The sequence below is a fragment of the Streptopelia decaocto genome (assembly GCF_964273445.1).
Source record: "Streptopelia decaocto genome assembly, chromosome: 22".
NCBI lineage: Eukaryota > Metazoa > Chordata > Aves > Columbiformes > Columbidae > Streptopelia > Streptopelia decaocto.
This window is the reverse complement of record NC_138677.1, coordinates 1,234,382-1,255,341: the sequence shown is the minus strand read 5'-3', so window position 1 is coordinate 1,255,341 and position 20,960 is coordinate 1,234,382. Positions and strand designations below refer to the sequence as shown.

At 42.2% G+C, this 20,960-nt stretch overlaps 1 protein-coding gene and 1 gene segment (V, D, J or C); both read left to right on the top strand.

The window, feature by feature from the left end:
- LOC309449223 (T cell receptor alpha chain MC.7.G5-like) overlaps positions 1–20,960 on the top strand; it is a gene marked incomplete at its 5' end in the record, with an annotated part of 441,544 nt that overhangs the window by 237,355 nt on the left and 183,229 nt on the right. The gene's annotated exons all lie outside the window — the stretch shown is intronic.
- On the top strand, positions 10,640–19,186 carry LOC309448886 (T cell receptor delta constant-like). The segment is given in 5 exons: positions 10,640–11,134; positions 16,473–16,757; positions 17,443–17,505; positions 17,847–17,966; positions 18,556–19,186.

The following is a 20,960-nucleotide window of genomic DNA, read 5'->3' as shown; positions in this document are numbered from 1 at the left end:
GTTCCAGTCAGTCCATTTCTCAGGCTGTGGAGGCCACTCGGGATGGCAGCACAGGCCACGGAGTGTCTTGGTCGCCGCGGGCGGGGGATGGGAGTGAGGCCAGGGCGGGCTGGGGTGTGGGGCACGGGGAAGGTCCTGCGAGGAGCCCCCGCGGCCCGACAGCCCGTCCCTGGCGCTGGGGCGGGGGCCGGCCGAGGCAGCGACCCCCTTCCGCAGCGCTGGGCAGCGCGACAAGGCGGGACAGCGCCGGAGCCGCGCTGGGAGCCGAGGGACAGGAGCCTTGTTCTGCCGGGGCACCGCGCTCCCCCTCTACCGACGGCCCTGCCCCGCGGCCTCCCCGCACCGCCCCTTCTCCTGCCCCCAAGGGGCCGCGGCAGCGGGGGCCGGGCCGGCTGTGTCGGGGCGGGCGGAGGCGTCGGCGCTGTCCCGGAGGGGCCGAGGCGGCGGGGCGGGCAGGAGCTGGCTGAGCGCGGCTCCGCTCGGCTCGTGTGCGGTTCCCGGCCGGCCCCTTTGCGCAGGGCGCGATGGCGCCCGGGCTGGGGCGGTGGCTCCTGGCCTTGTCCTTGGCCGCGGGGCCGGCAGGTGAGAGCCGGGCGGGGAGGACAGCGAGCCCGGGGCTGGGGCTGCCCTGCCCGTCCCGGGGCTGCGGGGCTGCGGCTGCTCCCGCCTGATGTCGAGACATCTTTTGAATATCTCCAAGCATGGAGACTTCTCAAGCTTCCTGGGCAACTTGTCCTACTGCTCACTCACCATCACACGGAAGAAGTGGTTTTTAACATTTAGAGGGAGTCCTTGAGCTATTGTGACCTGTTCGTCCTTGTCTCCTGGGGCTGCAGGTGTGTTTTCTCAGGTGTAGACAGAGACCTCTGGCCCCACAGTAGGAAAGCTCTCAGAGGCTCCCATGCTCATCTACCACATCTCTGTCATACCCATCACCAATAGCAGCTACACTTGGGACTGGATCCATCAGACCCCTGGCAGAGACCTGCATCGTGTAGCGCTGAAGGTTCCTTTCACAGGACTCCAGCACATTGTTTCTTCCTTACAGACCCAAGTTACCAGCTCTGCAGAGCCCTCCAGGAACTGACTCTCCCTAGAAGTGCTCTGGCCATCAGCTGCAGACACGGCCACCTATTTCTGCAGCACCAGAGAGCTGGAAAAAGACACAGTGCTTGAAACACAGGCAGGGCCAGGGCAGAACTGGAAGGAGGGATTTTAAATCCAGCTGGTCTTTTGTGGTTGCTGCAAGGTAAGATTTTTCCCAGACTTCTCAAGACTAGTCTGGGCTGGCTTTTTCCAGAAACAGGCACAGAGCAGCAGCAAGCTCTCACAAGAACACGCAAAACCATGAACATGTTATTACTTTCTTGCTTTCTTCTCAGTCTTTCTCACAGGCAGAAGGTGACAGGGAAAGAGGTTTGTTCTTTTGGAAGAAGTGCAACAAGCATTGAAAGAATTAAAATTTGAACATGGAAAGACAGAACTTAATTGCATTTGGACACTTTACATTGTTCAGGGAGTCTTAGAGTAATGTTGCAGCAGTGCATAACTGTGGCAGAATGCAAACCCCCCTCTCTCCCCTCCCTCCTTCTGTATGGAAGGAGTAGGCACATCTCCCTCTCTCTTTTCTACTTGAGGCCAACAACTTCTTTTGTTTGGCCCCAGAGCCCCTGGCCAGGGCCATTAGGAGAAGGGAGTGCCGAGGAGCCACTGAGCCACGGGGCACCTGCGGCCAGTGTGGGGGATGTCTGGAGGCTTCAGGGGCACCCACAGCCAGTGTGGGGGTGCAGAGAAGCTTCTAGAATGCCTACAGTCAGATCTGATCAGCCAGTATAAAAACGGGATTCTTGTCGAGACTCCGCCCATTGTCGCGGGTCTCTCGGAGCACGAGCAAGGTGCTGCCACCGAGAGCCCCCTCCCCGGGATGGAGACTCCGCTTGCCTTGCCGCCACGGGTGTGAGTAAAACTTCTCGCAGGATTGCGAGTATATTTATACTTTCCGTGCACATATGCACGCGTAACTTTCCGTGCTCAATACGAGCACGTGTAAAATTAATCCTTGCACAATTTTGAGTGTATTTTCCTTCCATGCACATTTGCATGTGTAACTTTCCGTGCCCTTTTGCACGCTTACTTTCCGTGCTTAATACAAGCACGTGTACTTTCCATGCACATTTGCATGTGTAACTTTCCGTGCTCAATACAAGCACGTGTATAAATTATTTCCTCACGACTGTATTTTCCTCCCGTGCTTCCACATAAGCACGTGTAATATTCCGTGCACATTTGCACATGTAAGTAAATTAACCCTCGCAGGATTGCGAGTGTATTATAAATTTACCCTTGCACAACCTGAGTGTACACTTCCCGTACTCACTACGAGTACGTGTATCTCTTTAAAAATAATCCCACACCGTGTTTAGGCAAGTGTGTACTTCTCCGGAACTCAGGGACGGCTCCGGCATTGTTTTGAGTGAAGCCACGTGCATGCACTCTGTGGCCTGCCTGTTGTATTAGTTGCTGCCCCTTAATAATTTTCCTCAACTGATATCCGAAACTTTATTTAAGTCACTTTGGAGTGCTAAAACCCTGTTTCTCACTGGTTTAATAAAAGTTGTTTTGGACCCTGTTGTCCCTTAAACTAACCTCGGGGTACCGCCGTGACAATAACAACAGTCAGTCAGTGGTACCCGAGAAAATGGGCACTGCACTGGGAACTACACTGCCAAGATGTTTTTTCCCGGGATATGATGAAATCTTTCTTTTCTCCATTCGTAGCTTCCACTTCATGTGAATAAACACACATGTCCATATTCTGAGAACTGAACATTCATTTCTGTATTTGGAAGTGTAGATTGTCATGGAAGTGCATTGGCTTGTATGTCTCTATATGCAAATGCATCCATATGCTTTTATGCATACATCCATTGCCTTTGAATAATACCCCAAGCCTGTCAGTATTTAAGAAGAAACTAGACAACACCCTCAGACACACGGGGTGACCTGTGGGGTGTCCTGTGCAGGGACAGGAGTTGGACTCGATGATCCTTGTGGGTCTGTTCCAACTCAGGACATTCTATGGTTCTATGCCCTGGGTGTCCTATACAAACTAGAGATAACGTGGGACGTCAGTTATCCCCAAACATTGCCCTGATTAAGACATTTGGCTCTGTGGAAGAATTGCTGCTGTGGATTTATGGAAGAGCCATTCAATACAGTAGACTGCCTGTCGGACCAATGTCAGATGTCTTGTAAAGGCTTGACCTGGTTTTGTTAAAAAACAAGTTTCTCTTTTAGTGAATTTGCCTGTCAGCTAAAGCTTCATTATCCTGGAGAACCAGATCCATGTTTTGCTAAACATAGCAATGGAATGCAAAGTTATCAATAAGCATGGATGGACATCTCGTGAGAGGGGCAACGAGAAACTGGTGACCAAGAAACTGACCAACGGTGTATAACATCCCATTCATGTGAATACTTCATATAAAAGTGGGAGATCACGAGGATCTCATCCCTTTTCCTTATGGCCGACATTAGGAGAGGACCTGGCGAGTCGTCCCTGCGAACTGAGGCCTAGTGAGAGACTGAATCCAGCTCCGGTTGGCTGCAGGGTCCAGTCCAGGACTTCAGGTGCCAGTTCTGCAGTTGCTGAGACTTTCAAGATTGGTTTTGTATATTTTGTATTATTTTCTCTATTCTTATTAGTAGCATTAATAAAACATTTTTAATTTTCCAACTCTCTTCTCTCTGTCTTTCTTTCCCTCCCGATCGCCTGTGCTGAGTGGGAAGGGGGAGAGGGAGGGGCAAACTGGGGAAGGTGGGGGGAGAAGAGGTTAACAACATATCTGCCAGGGTTTTATTGTCACCCCACAATCTAAACCCTTGACAAGGCTATGAATAAAAAGCAAATACTACTTTATTTCTTCTGTTACTACCCTCCTTTCTTGTAGCTTTCATCAGTTCAGGGATTTCCCCAAGCAGAAATTATAGATCTCATCTTAAATCACTACTTTTAGCTGTCCTCTCCATTGTGAAGGTTGTGAGCTACTGTTTGGTCTTAAATATCTAGTTTTCTAAGATCACCTACACTGTCTTCAGGGAATTCAGAACCAGTAACATTTCTGTCTTGGTCAAATGGTTGAACGGAGTGATTCTGTCCACAGAAGAACATAATTGTGTTAAAGTAAAAATTGAGATATTTTTGAGGCCAAGTAGAATTATTCTGGAAGTACCAGGATAGTTTGTTCTGGATAGAAGCAGTGTAGACCTTTCAGCAAGGGCTGAAGGAATTCAAGCAACCATGCATGCACCAATAACCTGCTAGCAAAAAAAAGAAATGTGTAGAAATAACAACTAGTTCCCCTCTAAAATGTATCTTCATCTACTTAGGACACTTTTCTAGAGGAAAAGAGACTCCCTTTCTTCTCTTCTGAAACAGAACTCAAGGAGACGTCTTCAGTATCACTGAAGATCTCTCTGACATCTCACTGGTGATGCTGGAGCGCCTCCTGTGATTCTTTGCAGGGGATAAACCCAGACAGTGAAAGGAAAAGGCAGAACTCAATTTTAAAATGGAACAAATCCAGATTTGTGGCTTGTGGGAGGCTGTGAAGACAGGTGTGTTTCCGTGGCCACCCAAATGGATGAATGCTGTTTAACTGCCTCTGAGATCTGGGTGACAAGCAAGGAGTGGTCTCACTGCTTTGAGAAGATTTGGCAGCAACTGAAGGATGTGGGAGAGGCACCTGTATGCACCCAGGCCGGTGCCAGCAGCTATTTAAAGCTTGTTCATTTTATCCTGCCAAGAGTTCAAGAGCCTGAAAGCATCACATCAGCTGATTTGGCAACTTACCTGGAGGACTGAGGAAATAAGGAGGAGAAAACAATTTGACACAATAAAGGGAACAGCAGGTGAACATGTCTGGAATTAAAACCAGGGATTAAAAATGGGAAATACACCTTTGTACTTGGTAACAACAATAATGCAAACATTGAGTAACACAGCAGGGAACCAGACAGATTTGTGAACAGGATGAAATAATGCTATTTCCTTTTGTGTCTTAGAAATGAATGTAAGGATTCAGAAACTGTTCCACCGTTTCAGGTAACTGTTGATCAAAATCATTAAAGTAAGATAAAAATAAAATTAAACACCAACTTTAGTCAACCTAAACTAGATGTTCCTCACCTTCAAACTCAGCTGAAAGCATGAAAGATCCATCTCAGTGTTCAAATAATCTAGTTCACGAAATCAAAGAAATTAGAAAGATGGTGCATATAATTATGAAAAAACTTCCAAGACCCTTATAAAAATGACACTCAAACAAGAAATATTATTAGGTTGGTGCAAAAGTAATTACATTTTTTGACCATTAATTTTAAATCATTATAACTAGTCTCAAACACATCTTTATTAATCAAAATAGGAACCATTACAATCAACACATTTTCACCAATGAGAAATAAGTTTGTTTATTCCTGTAAGTGTAAAAATCTGTGCTTTGGGATTTGACAAACTCTTGGAAATAATTTTCTTCATCCTGCTGGTTGTGAAATCATTTTCCATGCAAAAAGTTGTCAAGAAGCTTGAAGAAGTGGTAGTTGGTTGGCAAGAGGTCAGGTGAATCAGGTGGATGAGCCAAAACTTTGTAGATCAATTCATTAAACTTTTGAAGTGTTGGTTGTGCAACATGTGGCTGGGCATTGTCGTAGAGAAAAATTGGACCCTTTCTGATGGCCCCTGCCGGCTGCAGGTGTTGCAGTTTTCAGTGCATCTCATTGATTTGCTGAGCATACTTCCCAGAGCATATTACTTAATGGTTTTGCTGGGATTCAGAAAGCTGTAGTTGATCAGACTGACAGCAGAGCACTGAACAGCGACCATGATGTTTCTTTCGTGCAAGTTCAGCTTTGGGAAGTGCTTTGGAGGATCTTCTCCATCCAGCCACTGAGCTTGTTGTTGCTGTTTGACATATAAAATCCACTTTTCATCGCACATCACAACCGAGAAATGGTTTGTTGTTGTTGTGTAGAGTAAGAGGAGATGAGACTTCAAAATGATGATTTTTTTGATTTTTGGTCAGCTCATGAGACACCTAGTTTTCGAGCTTTTTCACCTTTCCAATTTGCTTCAAATACCGAATGACCATAGAATGGTGGAAGTTGAGTTCTTTGGCAGCTTCTCATGTAGTTGTAGGAGGATCAGCTTCAATAATTGCTCTCAATTGGTTGTTGTCAACTTGCAATGGCCAGCGGCTATGCTCTTCATCTTTAAGGCTCTCATCTCCTTTGCAAAACATCTTGACCCACCGCTGCACTGCATGTTTGTTACCAGTTCCTGGGCCAAATGTGTTGCTGATGTTGTGAGTTGTCCCTGCTGTTTTATGACCCATTTTGAACTCGAATGAAAAAATGGCTCAAATTTGCTTTTTGTCTAACATAATTTCAATAGTCTAAAATAAATAAAAAATAAACAGCAAGTAATAAGTCCAAAACAATTAAAAAAAAAAACAACAGACCAAACAAAGAAATAAAAAACAACAACCAACCAAGCATAAAGTGAGAAAAGAGCATTAAAATGATGTATAACATACACCATATTTATTTAAGAATGTATTCTAATACTGAAGAGCAAATTTCAACAATGCAAAAACTGCAATTCCTTTTGCACCAACCTAATAAAAATCAAATACCTGAGTAAATAAGCAGCTTTAGCACATTAAGACAGAGTCCACTAAACTGCTATCAGCTAAACAAAGACAACTTTTGAACACTTCATAAACATGGACTCATTTTTGATTTGGCTTGAAAATAGGCTTTTAGAACCTAAATACTTGAAGGTCTAGAAAGAGTTAGGAAATGTAGAATGAAAATAAATTGAAAATTAATAAGACTTGGGCAGCTGGCTCCAGATATTCTTTAAAATATTTCACCCTAACTGTCTTGATGTCTGTTAAAAGACAAACCAGTAATCAAGTCCTTCAAGTGAGAACAGCTCTAACAACTCAAAAGGAACAATATTCCCTTTTGGCAACTATGGGCAATATTTTAGTGAGAGATTAATATGATCCTATCTGCCAAAAAAAGCAATGATGATGATACTTTTAGTGTCTAGCAACCTCTCTGGAACAGTATTAGATTGTTCAGAAGTAGAACAATATAGAGGAAGAGGAAGAGGAAAAGAAAGCCCAGCTCTTCAAAGGACATGAAAGTGGAGACATCACCTGGCACTGGAAAAAGCATGTGTTTTTGTAGAGCTGTCTACCACTGTGGGGACTACGTCTCACAGTGATTGAAAAGGACTGAACCACTATACACAAATTGTCTTACTCACTGCCTTGTCTTGAAGGTGGAAACATGATGCCTTGTGTAGTCTCTTTTTCCTTATGCACACACACAAATTCAGTTCCTATAATGACACAGACAGCAGGAAGACCTCTTAATGCAGGGCCAGTTTCCCCAACATCTATTGTCAGATCTTGGATCTTGCAAGGGACATAATTTTACACATCTGACTGTCGGCTCAGGTTGAGCAAGTGGGTATTAACGGACTGTGTATTAGATGTTTTCATTTAAGCTTAGAATTATGTTCTTCTGTTGGTCTCAGAGTACAGAGAAAGTAAGATTTGTTCACACTTTTTTGGTAAGAATAAAGATCCTTTTGCTTCATATCCAACAGTGATCAGAAGCAGATGCATGAAGAACAAGAGCAGGAGAATAGAAAGGGTACTTCCCACTCGTAATCTCCCTGCTATTTGACATCAGAACAAGAGTTCCAAATCATGCTTGGTTCCTTTCTATTTACCTGGTATGTGGCTGTAATAGAAGATCAGCAAGGAGAAGAATTGTAACTAGATGCAAGTGACTGCAGCTGGGGTGTAGAAAAAACGCATAAATGACAAGTAGAATCTCTGTATTTGGATAACAGGCCTGTGAAAAAAGTCTTAAAGGCACCTTATCATGCATCCTTGAAATTTCTTTAGGCGAAAATCAGAGCAGTGTGGTAAACTGTACCTACATGAATCCCTGATATACAGGAGAAAAAAGATCAGGCTTGTTGATCTTCACCAGGGCTGAATTCTGCAGTACCTTAGTCTCTGCTTTTGCGACCTCGGCCTGGGAGCTAAAGTGCCGTTTTGGAGATCCCCCAGTTAGCGAGGTAACAAAAATCAATTTGCTCTTTGTGTTGCACCTGTGGCTTGTGGTTGTTCCTGCAACCTGCCTGCATCCGCTCACACACCTCGGAACCCTGAAGGTTGGACTTATCTGTAAAGGCTGACTCAAAGAAGGCACTAAATGCCCCAGCTTTTTCAGTGTCTTTTGCCTCCAGATCCCCTACCCTAGTCAGCACTGGGACCACATATTCCCTAGCCCTCCTTCGGCTGATGATGTACCTCTAGAAACCATTCTGTTGCCCTTCAGATCCCTTGCTAGATTCAACTCCAGATGCACTTTAGCTTTCATAACCCAATCCCTACAAGATCAGACAGGGCTTCTATAACCTTCCCAGATCATCTTCCTCTGCTTCCAACTCTTGCACATTTCCTTTTTGAGATTATTCAGGAGCCCCTTGTTCATAATTTTGGCCTCCTGCCAGCTTTGCTTGACTTACTGCTTCCTCAAGATGAATTATTCTTGAGCTTGAAGAAGCTGATCTCTGAAAATCAAGCAGCTCTCCTAGATCCCTTCTCTGTCCAAGACTATAACCCATGGGATTCTTCCAAGTAAATCCCTGAAGAGCCCAAATTCTGCTCTCCTGAAGTCCAGGGCTGTGGTCCTGCTTTTTTTCATTGCTCCCTATTCTCTGGATCTTGAGCCCAAACACTGCATGATCACTGCAGCCAAGGCTGCCCCTGAGCTTCACATCAACCACTAATGCTTTGTTATTTGCAAGTAGGAGGTCCAGATCCCTAATCACTTGTGTCAGGAAGTTTTCATGGGTACATTCCAGAAAACTGCCTGATTGTTTGTACCCTGCTGTGCTGTCCCTCCAGCAGACATTTGGCACGGCTCATGGTTCACGGTTCACGGGGAGCAGGGCCAGCAAACGTGAGACTTCTAACAATTGTCTGAAGAAGGCCTTGTCCACTTCTTCTTCCTGATCAGGTGATCTCTAGTAGCCACCCACCGTGATGTCACCCTTGCTGATCTGCCCCTAATCCTTAGCCATAGGCTGTCAGCTGGGTCACTGCACATCCTGAAGAACTCCACACATTCCAGCTGCTCTCTGCCTGAAAGGGCAATTACTCCTCCTTGACTTCCCAGACTGTCTTTCCTAAACTGCCTGGCTCCATCCACTACAGTACTTCTTGTATGCTACTCCACCGCACATCCATGATCTCAGAGCTTTACAACCAAGCCTCAGAGGAAAACCTGGGCCATGCTGAACAGGAGCCCAGGCAATGTGCACTAGTCTGCTCTTCACCATACCTGTTACAACAGTGTGTTGTCAATCCCCCCAGGATTAGCATTCAGCTGGATCCATTCCCTGATTCACTTCACCTTGCAGCTGCACAAGCGCTGGTGCCGGGGCCGCCGGCAGACAAATGCTTCTCGAAGCACTTGCGGCGGCAGCCAAGCACAAGGCTCCAGAGAGGCCATTTTTTAAAAAAAATACACTTAGTTTTCTTTCAAAATTATAAAGAACTGAGACACTTTATGCATAGGCTACAAATAACCCACAGCTTTCCAGCCAGAAGCTCACAGAGCCCCATGACTCCACGGTGGGACATAACCAGGGTGGATGTGCAAGTTCTCTGCCTGCAGAGCTGGGGGCAGGCAGGACAGGGCAGGACTGAGGAGGGTGATTTGGGGTCTCTCAGCCCACACACAACCACCCACATCAATTCAGGATCAGAGTTTTGGGTCCCAGCACCTCAAATTGCTGGAAAGGGCTGTCAGGCATTGGAACAGGCTGCCCAGGGCAGTTGTGGAGTCACCAACCCTGGAGGGGTTTAAAAAGCATTTAGATGAGGTTCTTAGGGGCACGGTTTAGTGTGAGAGTTAGGTTATGGTTGGACTCAATGATCCTGAGGGTCTTTTCCAACTCAAATGATTTTCTGGTGCTCCTGTATGACCCATGGTCAGTGGGCTCAGACACCTCGTTTGACAGAGCTCCAAGCCCCTGATTTGCTATGACAGTGCTAAATCTATTCTGTAGTTGCAATTCTTTAGGTGAAGAATGAGCTTGGCATAAGAAGTCACAAGCATTTACCTACATTCTCATATTACCTAAAACAGCATGAAAACTTCCTAAGCCACCAAATGACCCTCGGGCACTAACTCTCAGAGCACAGATCATGCACAGTCCTCATGCTCCTGAGTGCTGAAACCAAATTCGAGGTGAAAATGTAGACAGCTTCCTGCAGCACAAAAGGATTTCCCTAAATATTTTGAAATGGCACTAAAATATTCATTTTTATCTTTTCCCCCTGCTTTTTATTCAGCTCAACTCCAGGAGACTTTCCAGAGGTGTCATGTAATTCCAAATTGTTGGTATTATTTTAGACCATCCTTTTAGAGACATATCATGTCTCTTCATGTAGTATGTTAGGACAGAAACCACTCAAGATGTCATGTGACTGCCTGTATAATCCAAAGTTCTGTGTAGAGAAAAGGAAGAGACAGTTTTTGTAATGAAATGTACCACTGTGACTGGGGGCTGGAGTACCACAATGATATAAACAACATATGGCCCTGTACAAAAACCCAAAGATGGAAAAAAGACCATATATTTTGGAGAAGAAAGGAGATGGATGACTGAAATGTTTAAGGAGACAAATACAACCTTATTTTCATGTTTCTATTTATCCTGAAAATATAGAACTCGCAGGATTTCTGAAAGATGGAAGAAACAGAGAACTTGGAAATCCTTTATTCAATCAAGCTACTTGAAATCATTGAACTATTCAATTATTGTTTTTCTGTTTCCAGTTTTGGAAGAAAATGTGGTTCTGGATGCCCTCATGGGATTGCACACAGGAATAATTAGGAAAAATATCCAGCTTTTGCTCTTCTGTTTTTATACCACTTTTGAATACCATGAGGAAAGAGTTATTTATTGAACTAAGTAGTAGCAGTGTGGGAACAGATAAGCTTGTATTTGGAAGTGGGACCACTCTCACAGTTGAACCAAGTAAGTATTGTTATTTTATTTCCAAAAATTATGTTAAAATTAAGGTGGGGGAGGAAAAAGAAATCTAGTTCTTTGGGTTCACTCTAAGAATTTTCTGCTGGAACAATCCATAAATTGCACTCTCTCCAGCCAGGGTTTCAAGCTGAATCCTCAGGTTGTATCTGCTTAGGAAGGATTTGGAGGAATAACTGGGCTACCTCTATATATCAGCATTACTCCATGATCCCCAAACACTTGGTGGGCACTACTTAAGTTTAACATGTTATAATTTATTTCCAGTCCAGATAGCTCTCTGTCCCAAATTTACTATGAAGTGTCCTATCCTCCAGTGAATGTCCACTGCCTCATTTTGAGCAGGAATGCACAGCTCAGTGAAGAGCTGACACTAGAGAGAAGTTCTGAGAAGTTCTTTAGCTCTCTGGTATGACAACTTAGTTTTTGACACTGGCACCACACTGATAGTGTCACCAGGTAAGTAATTCCACTGGTGCAGAGACAGAGGAGGCAGGAGTTTAAATATAACTTTGCTTAAATTTTCAAAGCTGCCTCGTGTCCAAGACCACTCAGAATTAATGAAAATTGGCTACCAAGTTGCCTAGGCTTTGAAAATGCAGCTGTGGTGAGCAGAGATAACAAACATAACAAACCTTAGTTCTTCCTACCTTTATTTGGAATTTGATGAAGTACAAAAAAGGTGGATGTCAGCTCAACCTTTTTTGGGGGGAGTGTGAATTTTGGGGCAGTAGGCGAGTGTGTTAGGTTGATCTTTGTTACCCTGAACATCCAGGTGCATACCTTAAGACTTGTTATGATGCTTTTGGAGATCTGCATGTCCTCTAAGAGCTGCAAAAATGTCTCCTGTAATTTTACATACCTAAAACTTCCTTCTCTCATTCCAGAAGGACATAGGGCTCTCTTAGTTGCTGCCTAATATCTTTGCAGGTCTGTAGGATACATGCATGGGAATAAATGTCTGTTTTGGAACAATTTAACTCCACCCCCAATTCCAAAGGGATAAAAGAATAAAAAGTTATTCTGAAGAAAAATCTGTTCTTTCCAAACAGCGAATCATCAGTTGTAAATGTAGGACCACAAGAAACTGCCAGATTCCGTTGTTTTATCATCAGTCAATATTGATTTGAAGACGGTACTTGTCAAAAAAAAAAAAAAAAAGTCAAATATTCCATAGAGAAGACTAGAAGTTGGCAAGAAAAAGCAGCCAACAAAACAGTCTAAGAGCTGGCAGGTAGAAGACTGAGCAATGGCATTTCCAATTCAGACATTTACAGAATTGCTTATGTGATAGTCTGTCTCACAGAAAGTGACTGATATTTAAAAAAAAAAAAAAAAAAGTTTAGCATGTTGGTTTTCCTGCTGACAAGAAAAGACTTGTTTCTAATTAGCTGAAGGTAGCATATTGCTCATTGATTGCAGGAAGATATTATTGATTTAAGGAAACATTTACAGTACATTACTCAAAATTCTGAAACATCTTCACTGACTTTCAAACGATTCGGGTTAGACAACAATTCATCTGACAAAATAAAGCTATAGCCTTGTCTTCTCCACTACCCTGAAATCTTTAAATCCTTCTGTCTCTGTTTTTCTTGCCTATCTGTCTTCTCTGACACCTTGATGCAAAATTACATGAAACTTTAGCTGAGAGAAGTTTCCATGCTGTTCAGTGATTTCTCTTTTTCAGAATAGGATGACATTTTTAAAGATGCACAAAGACTTTAGAGTTATGTTTGACAGTAAAAGATAATAGGCCTTAGCCATCTAAGAAACTCAGTGTCTGTTGAAATAATCAATAAGTTGAAACCAAAATTTGCAGAATGTGACCCCTTTGTTGCTAAATTTAGATTTCACAGGATCACAGAATCACAGGATGGTTGGGGTTCAAAGGGACCTCTGGAGGTCATCTAGTCCAGCCCACCTGCTAAAGCAGGTTCACCCAGAGTAGATTGCACAGGATTTCTTTGGGAGATACTAATATGCATTTGAAGATGCTAAGAACGGATGTACTTTATTACCTGAATCTTTTGAGAGTCATCAAACATGAAATTACATTGAAAACATCCATTAGTAGTTACCATAGGATATTCAAGGCATGTTCTCCTCTTGATGGCTTAGTTAAGGACAGATAATGTTTTTGGTTTGGTTTGGTTTGGTTTGGTTTGTTCTAGATAAAACCTTAATTAAGAAAACTAAGGCCCATAACATTGTGGAATAGATAGCTCTTTCCATGACTTTGTAAGTTTAAAGGGAAAAAGAATACAACTTTTTTGTGCTAATAAAATGCTGCTGCCAGAACATAATATAAAAATCCCTCCCAAATTCAAGCAGTGGCAGGAATTTATGGCTGTATTTTCAGGTAATGCAAAGTAGTGGGATTCAGTTGAGGCTTCTGGAGTCTCATGTAGAAATAATTCTGCTTTAACTACAGTTGCACAGTGTGCACTTGTTTTTGCTGAGGATCTTAACCAGTGAGTTATGCCAGAGAAGCGACTTGCTGGTACACTGGCTGTTGGCAAATACTGGAGATCAGAAAACATGAAAGGCCTTTAAAGATCTTCTCAGATAACAAAGAATGCACAGTACTAAGAAGGTCTGGCAAAACCATGTTACAGCACCTGGAAAGGAAATGTATGTCAGAAGAAAAGCAAAATGAGCCTTTTTTGATTTACGTGTCTTAACTGTGTGTAACTGCTGCTCTGGTTTTTGGGAAGGGGACTCAACTGACCGTGGAGCCAGGTAGGTATTTCTTGTGCTTTAACCTCTTCTGAGTTGTTATTGTTTGGATTTTCCCTTTTTTTCCTTTTCTTTCTCCTAAAATTCAGGCAGTCATCCTCTCATGTTTTAAAGCCACTAATTAGGCACTTTCTATGCATAACTTCTTGATATGCACTTAGAAAATTTAGGTCCAAAACCATGCTGATCATATTTTTGGGGATTTTCTAAAGAATTTGGGATCCAAAATGGCAAGTCCTGGCTGCTATAAGGCTGAATTTCCTTGGGACCTCACAGCTGTCCACTTACTGAGGCGTCCTAATAATCTTTTCATAGTAATGGTTAGATTTCAAAACCATGCTTGAACAGTCTGAAGGGAACTAAAGGGCTCGTGGAGACTGACATTTAAGTTCCTAAGAATTTCTATTTGTCAGAGTTAGAAAGACGGCACTGAGGGGACAGAAAGATAATATACAAAAGCATTAAATGGAATCTTATGCAATGTTTCTGTACTAGTTTAATCTTACTAAACTGCTCACAGTTTGAGTTTACCCGAATAGGTCAAATGAAGTCAATGAATGTTGACTTGGAGTCATGGAGTTGTGCCTGTTTCCATCTACCTTTTATGTATTTATGTATTTATGTATTTAGGTATTTAGGTATTCAGGTATTTAGGTATTTAGGTATTTAGGTATTCAGGTATTTATGTATGGTAGAGTATTGCTTGGCTTTCACCTCAGTTCAGTATTGAAGTGTGGGTGGTGGGAGAAATGGAGTAAAATCAGGGCCCCTTGAACAGAAATTGAAAAAATACCCTGTGATGAACAAGATATTAGACCTGAGGAATCTCTTGTCCAGGCTGCAAGGGAGATGCTATGCAAAATCCAAGGCCTAATGCACCCTTTTTAAGCAAAAGACCCATCAGGATGCTTCTGTCAAATTGGATGTGTAAATCTTTTTTGATGTGTCCCAGCCTTTCCTAAGCTGAGCCCTTTTTGGAGAGAAAGACTACTAGATGATTCCCTTCATTGTCATGTTTTTATTATAATTCATGTTGCTAATATTGTTCTGACATTGGTATGTGGAATCGCACTAGTTTCTCCACATATGTCCTGAGGGCAAAGATTTTATCTTTTTTAAAAATACTTGTTTTCTGAAAAGACATCCCCTTCAAGTCTGAACAATCTTACTTCATTACTTGCATGTCGTATGAGAAATTCTGAGAGGAAGCTGATGCTACATGGTTGAAATTCAGGTTTTTGCCATTTCAAGCCTTTGTCATTCATGTATATTGCTTAGAACTGAGAATTCAACTCTAAAATTATTTCATAACAGAAAAAAATACATCTGAAAGTTTTGGAGTAACTCTCCTGAAAGACGCATGAGAGAGAAAGGATACCAAATCCTATGAGAACTTGTAAGCATCTTTTAGGTTGTTTTAAAACACCAGTTTTAGGGCACATTTTTCATTCCTTAATGTTTGTTGTAGTGTTGTACCTAAAGAATCACCACTGACGGTCATTATACTAATCTAAGGAAGACTGTAAGAGGGCTTGTCCAGGGATGTCAAGTTCATAGGCTTTGAGGTGTTCTTCCCTTCATTTTACTATACAAATTTTGCTTTATACATCTACCTGCCACTGGAGCTGTGGGACTAACAATATGGCACAGCATGTGGATGAGAAAGGTCACACATTTAGAACAGGCACAAGAACTTCTGTTGAACTGACTACCCATCATGTTCTCTTTCATAGTCTCCAGACTGGGTTGGAATATCTTACACCATGTGCAATGTCTAGTGAGGAAAACCTTCCCCACAACTGATAGTTCTTGACCTTATCAGAAACTCCTGGAGAAGTGGAGATAAGCAATTCATAGACTTTTATTGAGTCTTTCCTATCTTCCCACCTTAGAGGCAAAAATCCTTACTGCATCTGAGCACTTGTTATTGAAAAAACCCAACCTTGTCCCCCACTCCAGCAGCTGTATTTCATTTCCGCAAATAATGTCACTCATTGGCGTAACCTTGCACAACAGGGAAGCAACAAACTGACTTCTCTTTGCCCTATTGCTCTTGCTATGGTTAGGCCTTTTAGCCACATCAAAACAAGATTTGGGGGAGGGGAGGGAGAGTAAAGAAAAACCAGTTATTCCCTCATGTCTCATGCATATACAAGACAGTCCTTGACAGAAGTGTTATTTTTAGGAATCAAATTGTTGAAAAAGCAGAATAATTTGACTCTTGTAGTGGCATGTATAGAATTTCTCTTCTCATTTGCAGGTCTCTCACAAAATAAAGAATTCACATATAGGCACAAGCTTTGGCAAAAGGAAACTGTGGAATTAAAGCTTCCTTAAAAAATCCACTCTCATAGAGCCTTTCTGTCTCTGATCTGGTCTTCTAGAAGCAGCAGCAAGAAATAATGACCCCAGAAAAGAAAGGCAGTTAGTAACTGACAATGCTAGGGACTAGTCACAGTTGGAGTATATATGAACTTCAGGTGACTTAGCACTCAGGCAAGCTTTTGCAATAAAATATTATTATTATTATTATTATTATTATTATTATTATTATTATCATTATCATTATCATTATTATTATTTTCAGCCAGTCAAAAAAGTTCAGTCCCAGAAGTCGTTGTGATGAAATCAAAGAAACTGGAAGATGATGGCAGAATTGGGAAAGCGGCTTGTTTGGCAAGGAATTCCTATACAAAGAATATCAGCTTGGAGATGTCCTCTAATAAGGTCGTATATGAAATAAATACACCCATTTTGACATCGGAGGGGTTATACAATACTATTCAGGTGGTCAATGTGACAGAAAGCACAGAGGTGACCTGCTCGGCCAAGTTCAACAACAGCACCATTACAGCCAGCACAACATCGCCAGGTACAATGTTGTGGTACAGCCACAACTTATTTCTAAATATAGCATATTCTAGAGCTTGCTGTTTCTCCTGCTAGTAAGTATTGCCCTGGCTAACCAGCATAAGTGAGAAAGACATCTGGTACATAAGCAGAGAGAGCTGAAAGATATTTAAAAACATCTAAAATAAATGGTCTTAACTCTTTGAGAACCTGGAGTTGCTTTTTTTGGGAGGAAAGGGGTGGGGCATGGAAACACAATTTTTAAAAAAACATACATTTACTTAAGACTAAATACTTCAACACATAGCAACAAACCTCCTAGAGCACAGCATGAAATAGTCTTTCTAAAAACAACAAAAAATTAAAGTGGTGGTGTGTTGTTTTGGGGGGGCTTTGTTTGTTTAGTTGGTTGGTTTTGTTTGTTTGTTTGTTTTTTCATAAGGAAAAAAAATATCTTGGGGGACTGTTTTTGTCATCATGAAGCTCATTCAAATAGTAAAACCAACACAACTCAGCAATTCTTTTGTTTCCTAGAATTGCATGGAGAAATTTTCTCCTCAAATTAATGCTAAAATTAGTGATCAATCACCTGAGCCTCAGACTTCACTGACTACATATTCCAATCGGAAGGATCATTTGAACGTTTTGTTAAATCCTTTTTAAAATTTGGATATCGTTTATAATGTCTTTTCTTTATCATGCTACAGAAGAGGAGGCTGAAGAACCAGTAACAGAGAAGGTTTGCAACACCACAGACACCTCTGCACAAGGTTAGTTACCTAAATCGATTGTGAAGTTAAATTACTTTGTCAGGGATAAATGCACGGAAATGTATTTTCTCAGAGGTAGAGGAATCAGAATAAAACATCTTCACAAAACACCACCTGCTTTTTCAAGGTAGGTAGTTTAGTAACAGGCAAACAATAGGAAGCAAAATCCAGCCTAGACAGACATGCTCCTCTCCTGTTGCTGCCATGTTTCTCTAGAATATTTTCCTTTGCTGCTGTTTCTTTCCTTAAAACTATTACCTGTGGTTTTTTTCCACTTTCTGCCAATATCACAATATCCAAATCTAGACCATGATCTCTCCCATCTTTTCTCTGTCACTAAGCAGATAACAAAGTGGAGAAAGCAAACATGTTGTCTATGGCTGTGCTGGGTTTGAGAGTCCTGCTGGCAAAAAGCATCGCCTTCAATACACTCATGAGTATCAAGTTGTTTCTTTTCTGAGGTAAGGAAGCACATAGCTTGCTATGTACCAATACTGGAAGCTTATACCAGGAATGAGCGCCTGTATTTGTGCACTTCTCTAACACCACAAGCAGTGATACCACTTAATCTGCTCCTGTTTCTGTTAAATAACTCTTGTAGGAAACAACAACAACAAACCAAACAAACCCCAAAATACAGCCCCCTCTCCCCCCCTCAAACCACAAACAAAACAGCCCCTTCCTGTACAAAAAGCTCAGTGCTTGGTGGCTGGTCCCCAAATTTTCTTTGCAGCAAATTTGCTTTCCTCAGGTATTACCTGAAGTGCCTAAGACATCTCATTGACAACTTCAAATAGCAGAACACAAAGCCTGGAGAAAAATCAAGACGAAGAAGGAGTCAAAAGCAAGGCTTCCAAAACACAAACATGTGAAGTGGTGGGAGGAAAGAGAGGAGAGGGGGAGGATTTTTAAATTAAGGTATCCAAAGAGGCAAAAAATAGTTCAGCCTAAGTTGTGTGAGTCTACTTGTCTTGAGCTGACAGCTACCGAACAGTGGCACATAGGCCCAGTTGCATTAAACATAGTCTAAAACAGACTTTGCTCTTCCAGACGGTGGGGAAGCAAGGCAACAGCGATCTGAAGAACAGCAGGAGAGAACATGTACCTGCAGCACAATGGGTTCAACAGCCAATATCAAATCTGCTGGCAGTAACCATCCGGAACACAACACAGCACCCTCCCCTTTAGACATTTTATACTGCTGAATTCTGCCTAGCTAGTTTATTCAGTTTTAAGAGTTGCAACTGCTTTTGCTATTTCTTTTTCACTATGAACTGAGAATAGTGTATTTTTCCTCATCTCCCTGCTAGGTAGAAATTGATCTCCCCATTCTTCTAGCCTTTGCAGCCAACCTGCTTCAATAGTTCTAAAAAATTCAAACCTCACTCTGGATGTGACCCTTTTAAAACACCTTTTACAGCCTTTTGCATTCCTATCTGTGGAACTCGTGTTACTGCTGAGAGAATTCAGGCACAGTAGACGCTATTTATAACTTTAATGTCTTTTAGGTGGCTTTAATAACAATAGTTTTCTAGTGTAGATGAGAAGATCTGTATTGGATCTGAAGTGATTCACTTCAACCAGATAATGTTCAAATATAGGAGCATTTCTTTATTAAACCTGTATTTCTTCTGCAAAGTGTATGGCACATGCATTTTTGGTTATTGTAGTAGTGACCAAAATAAAGTTTTTCTAAACCAAAATGCTGTGGTTTGTTCTGTGTTTTCTGTTCTGAATTTGGGCTAGAGACTGCAGAAATCCAACTGTCCAAATGACCAGTGAGATTAGAAATGCAGCTTTGATAACCTAGATTTCTTGTAGGCTGAATTTGTTTTTTCTAGACTTCATACAGGGAAGCAGATTTGGCACATTAAGAAGCCGCAGTGAGGTCATGAATTCTAGACTTAGGTTTTGTCTTTCAGATCACTCTGAAGAGACCTCAGCAAAATATTTTTGCATCATAGCAAAAAAAGACACACGTCAGTTAAGAGGTAGCTTTATATGAGCATGAGAAAGGAAAATGAACATAACATAAGAGAAGAAAATGTGCTGTTTTTTTCCACTCGTTGATACTAAGAAGAGGTCAACAGGAAATAATGTATGGTGGTTTAATGGAGCGATAGTTTCCATAGCAACTTGGTTATTAGTCAAAAAGACCCCAACACACACAGTCACTGACTCACCTCTCTCTCACAAGCAACAGGCAGGATGCTGTGGTCAACATTTTTGACTAAGCCACACCATGCAAGATTAACTCCCCCTTGTTTTGAAAAACAAGTTAACCACATCCTGAAGGGGAAATAAGGTTTTTTCACATACTGACTGAGTTACTGCTGGCTTCAAGACAGCCTGTGCAAAGTGCATAGAAAGGTCTGTTTAATTAAGGTTAGGTTAGTCTCTCAGACCCTGCAGACACCTGGAGGAAGACCCTCACCCTATGCAGAAGATAAGTGAAATTTGCATGGCAAATCTTATTTAGTGCATTTTACCACTGTAATGTAAATCAGGAGGACTTGTTCACTAGTATTTTTGTCCTCATTTTCTGATGAAACACTGAAACTTTTAATCTTCTACTCCATACCTTTTCCCTTTCTTTCAGGCAAAGCTCAGCCTTGGAGTACCATTTCTGTGTCTCTGTGCAAATCGAGGAATGACATTTTCCTGAGAAGCCCTTGGTTGTGCCTGAGAACTTTGGCAGGATCAAAATCCTGCAGCATTTCACAAGCAAATAGAGGGATCTAAAATAGTGTGACTACCTAGGGATGGCATTGACTCATACATAAATGTATCAGGCAGATAGAGACATCAGTCTTTATTGTTTCAAACACCCAACCACATTGGCATAGGACACCAGAGCCTCCATTCCTATCGCTAAGAGATTCGTGACCTGAGTGATGCCTCCATGGTCAAATTTTTCAGACATACTTGTGCACCACTGGGAAACCGAAACATCTGTGCCCTCACTAACCCTCTAAAATGTCAGTCACCCAAGTCTCTGTTACTAGGTCTCCATCAAAAGAGAAGAGAAACTGGTGTCTTTGAAAAGATGGTTTGAAGTTTTCAGCTCTGTGGATCATGAGGAGGGAATACTCATCCATCGGTCTCTTACCACAGTCTTTCACTCACCCACAGTGACCAGAATGACTCCCCATTAGAGTGGGCTAGCCTGGTGTCCAGGCCTGTGGCTCCCCTAATGCTTCATTTTGGGTCAGACTATGTGAATTGAGAGATCTGTGTCACAGCTGGCCAAAATAATGTTTGTGATACATGATGATGCTAAGGATGGATACTGAAGACAGCCCAGGCATCCTCATACTGAAGCCAAACTGGGCACAGTCTGGTTTTCTCACTTTATCTGGAGGAAACAATTTTGTTGGCCATGTCTCACCTCCTTCTGGAAGGAAAGGATTAGCTTCCTGTGGCAAGGAGCAACCTATGCTGTCTTAGACTAACTG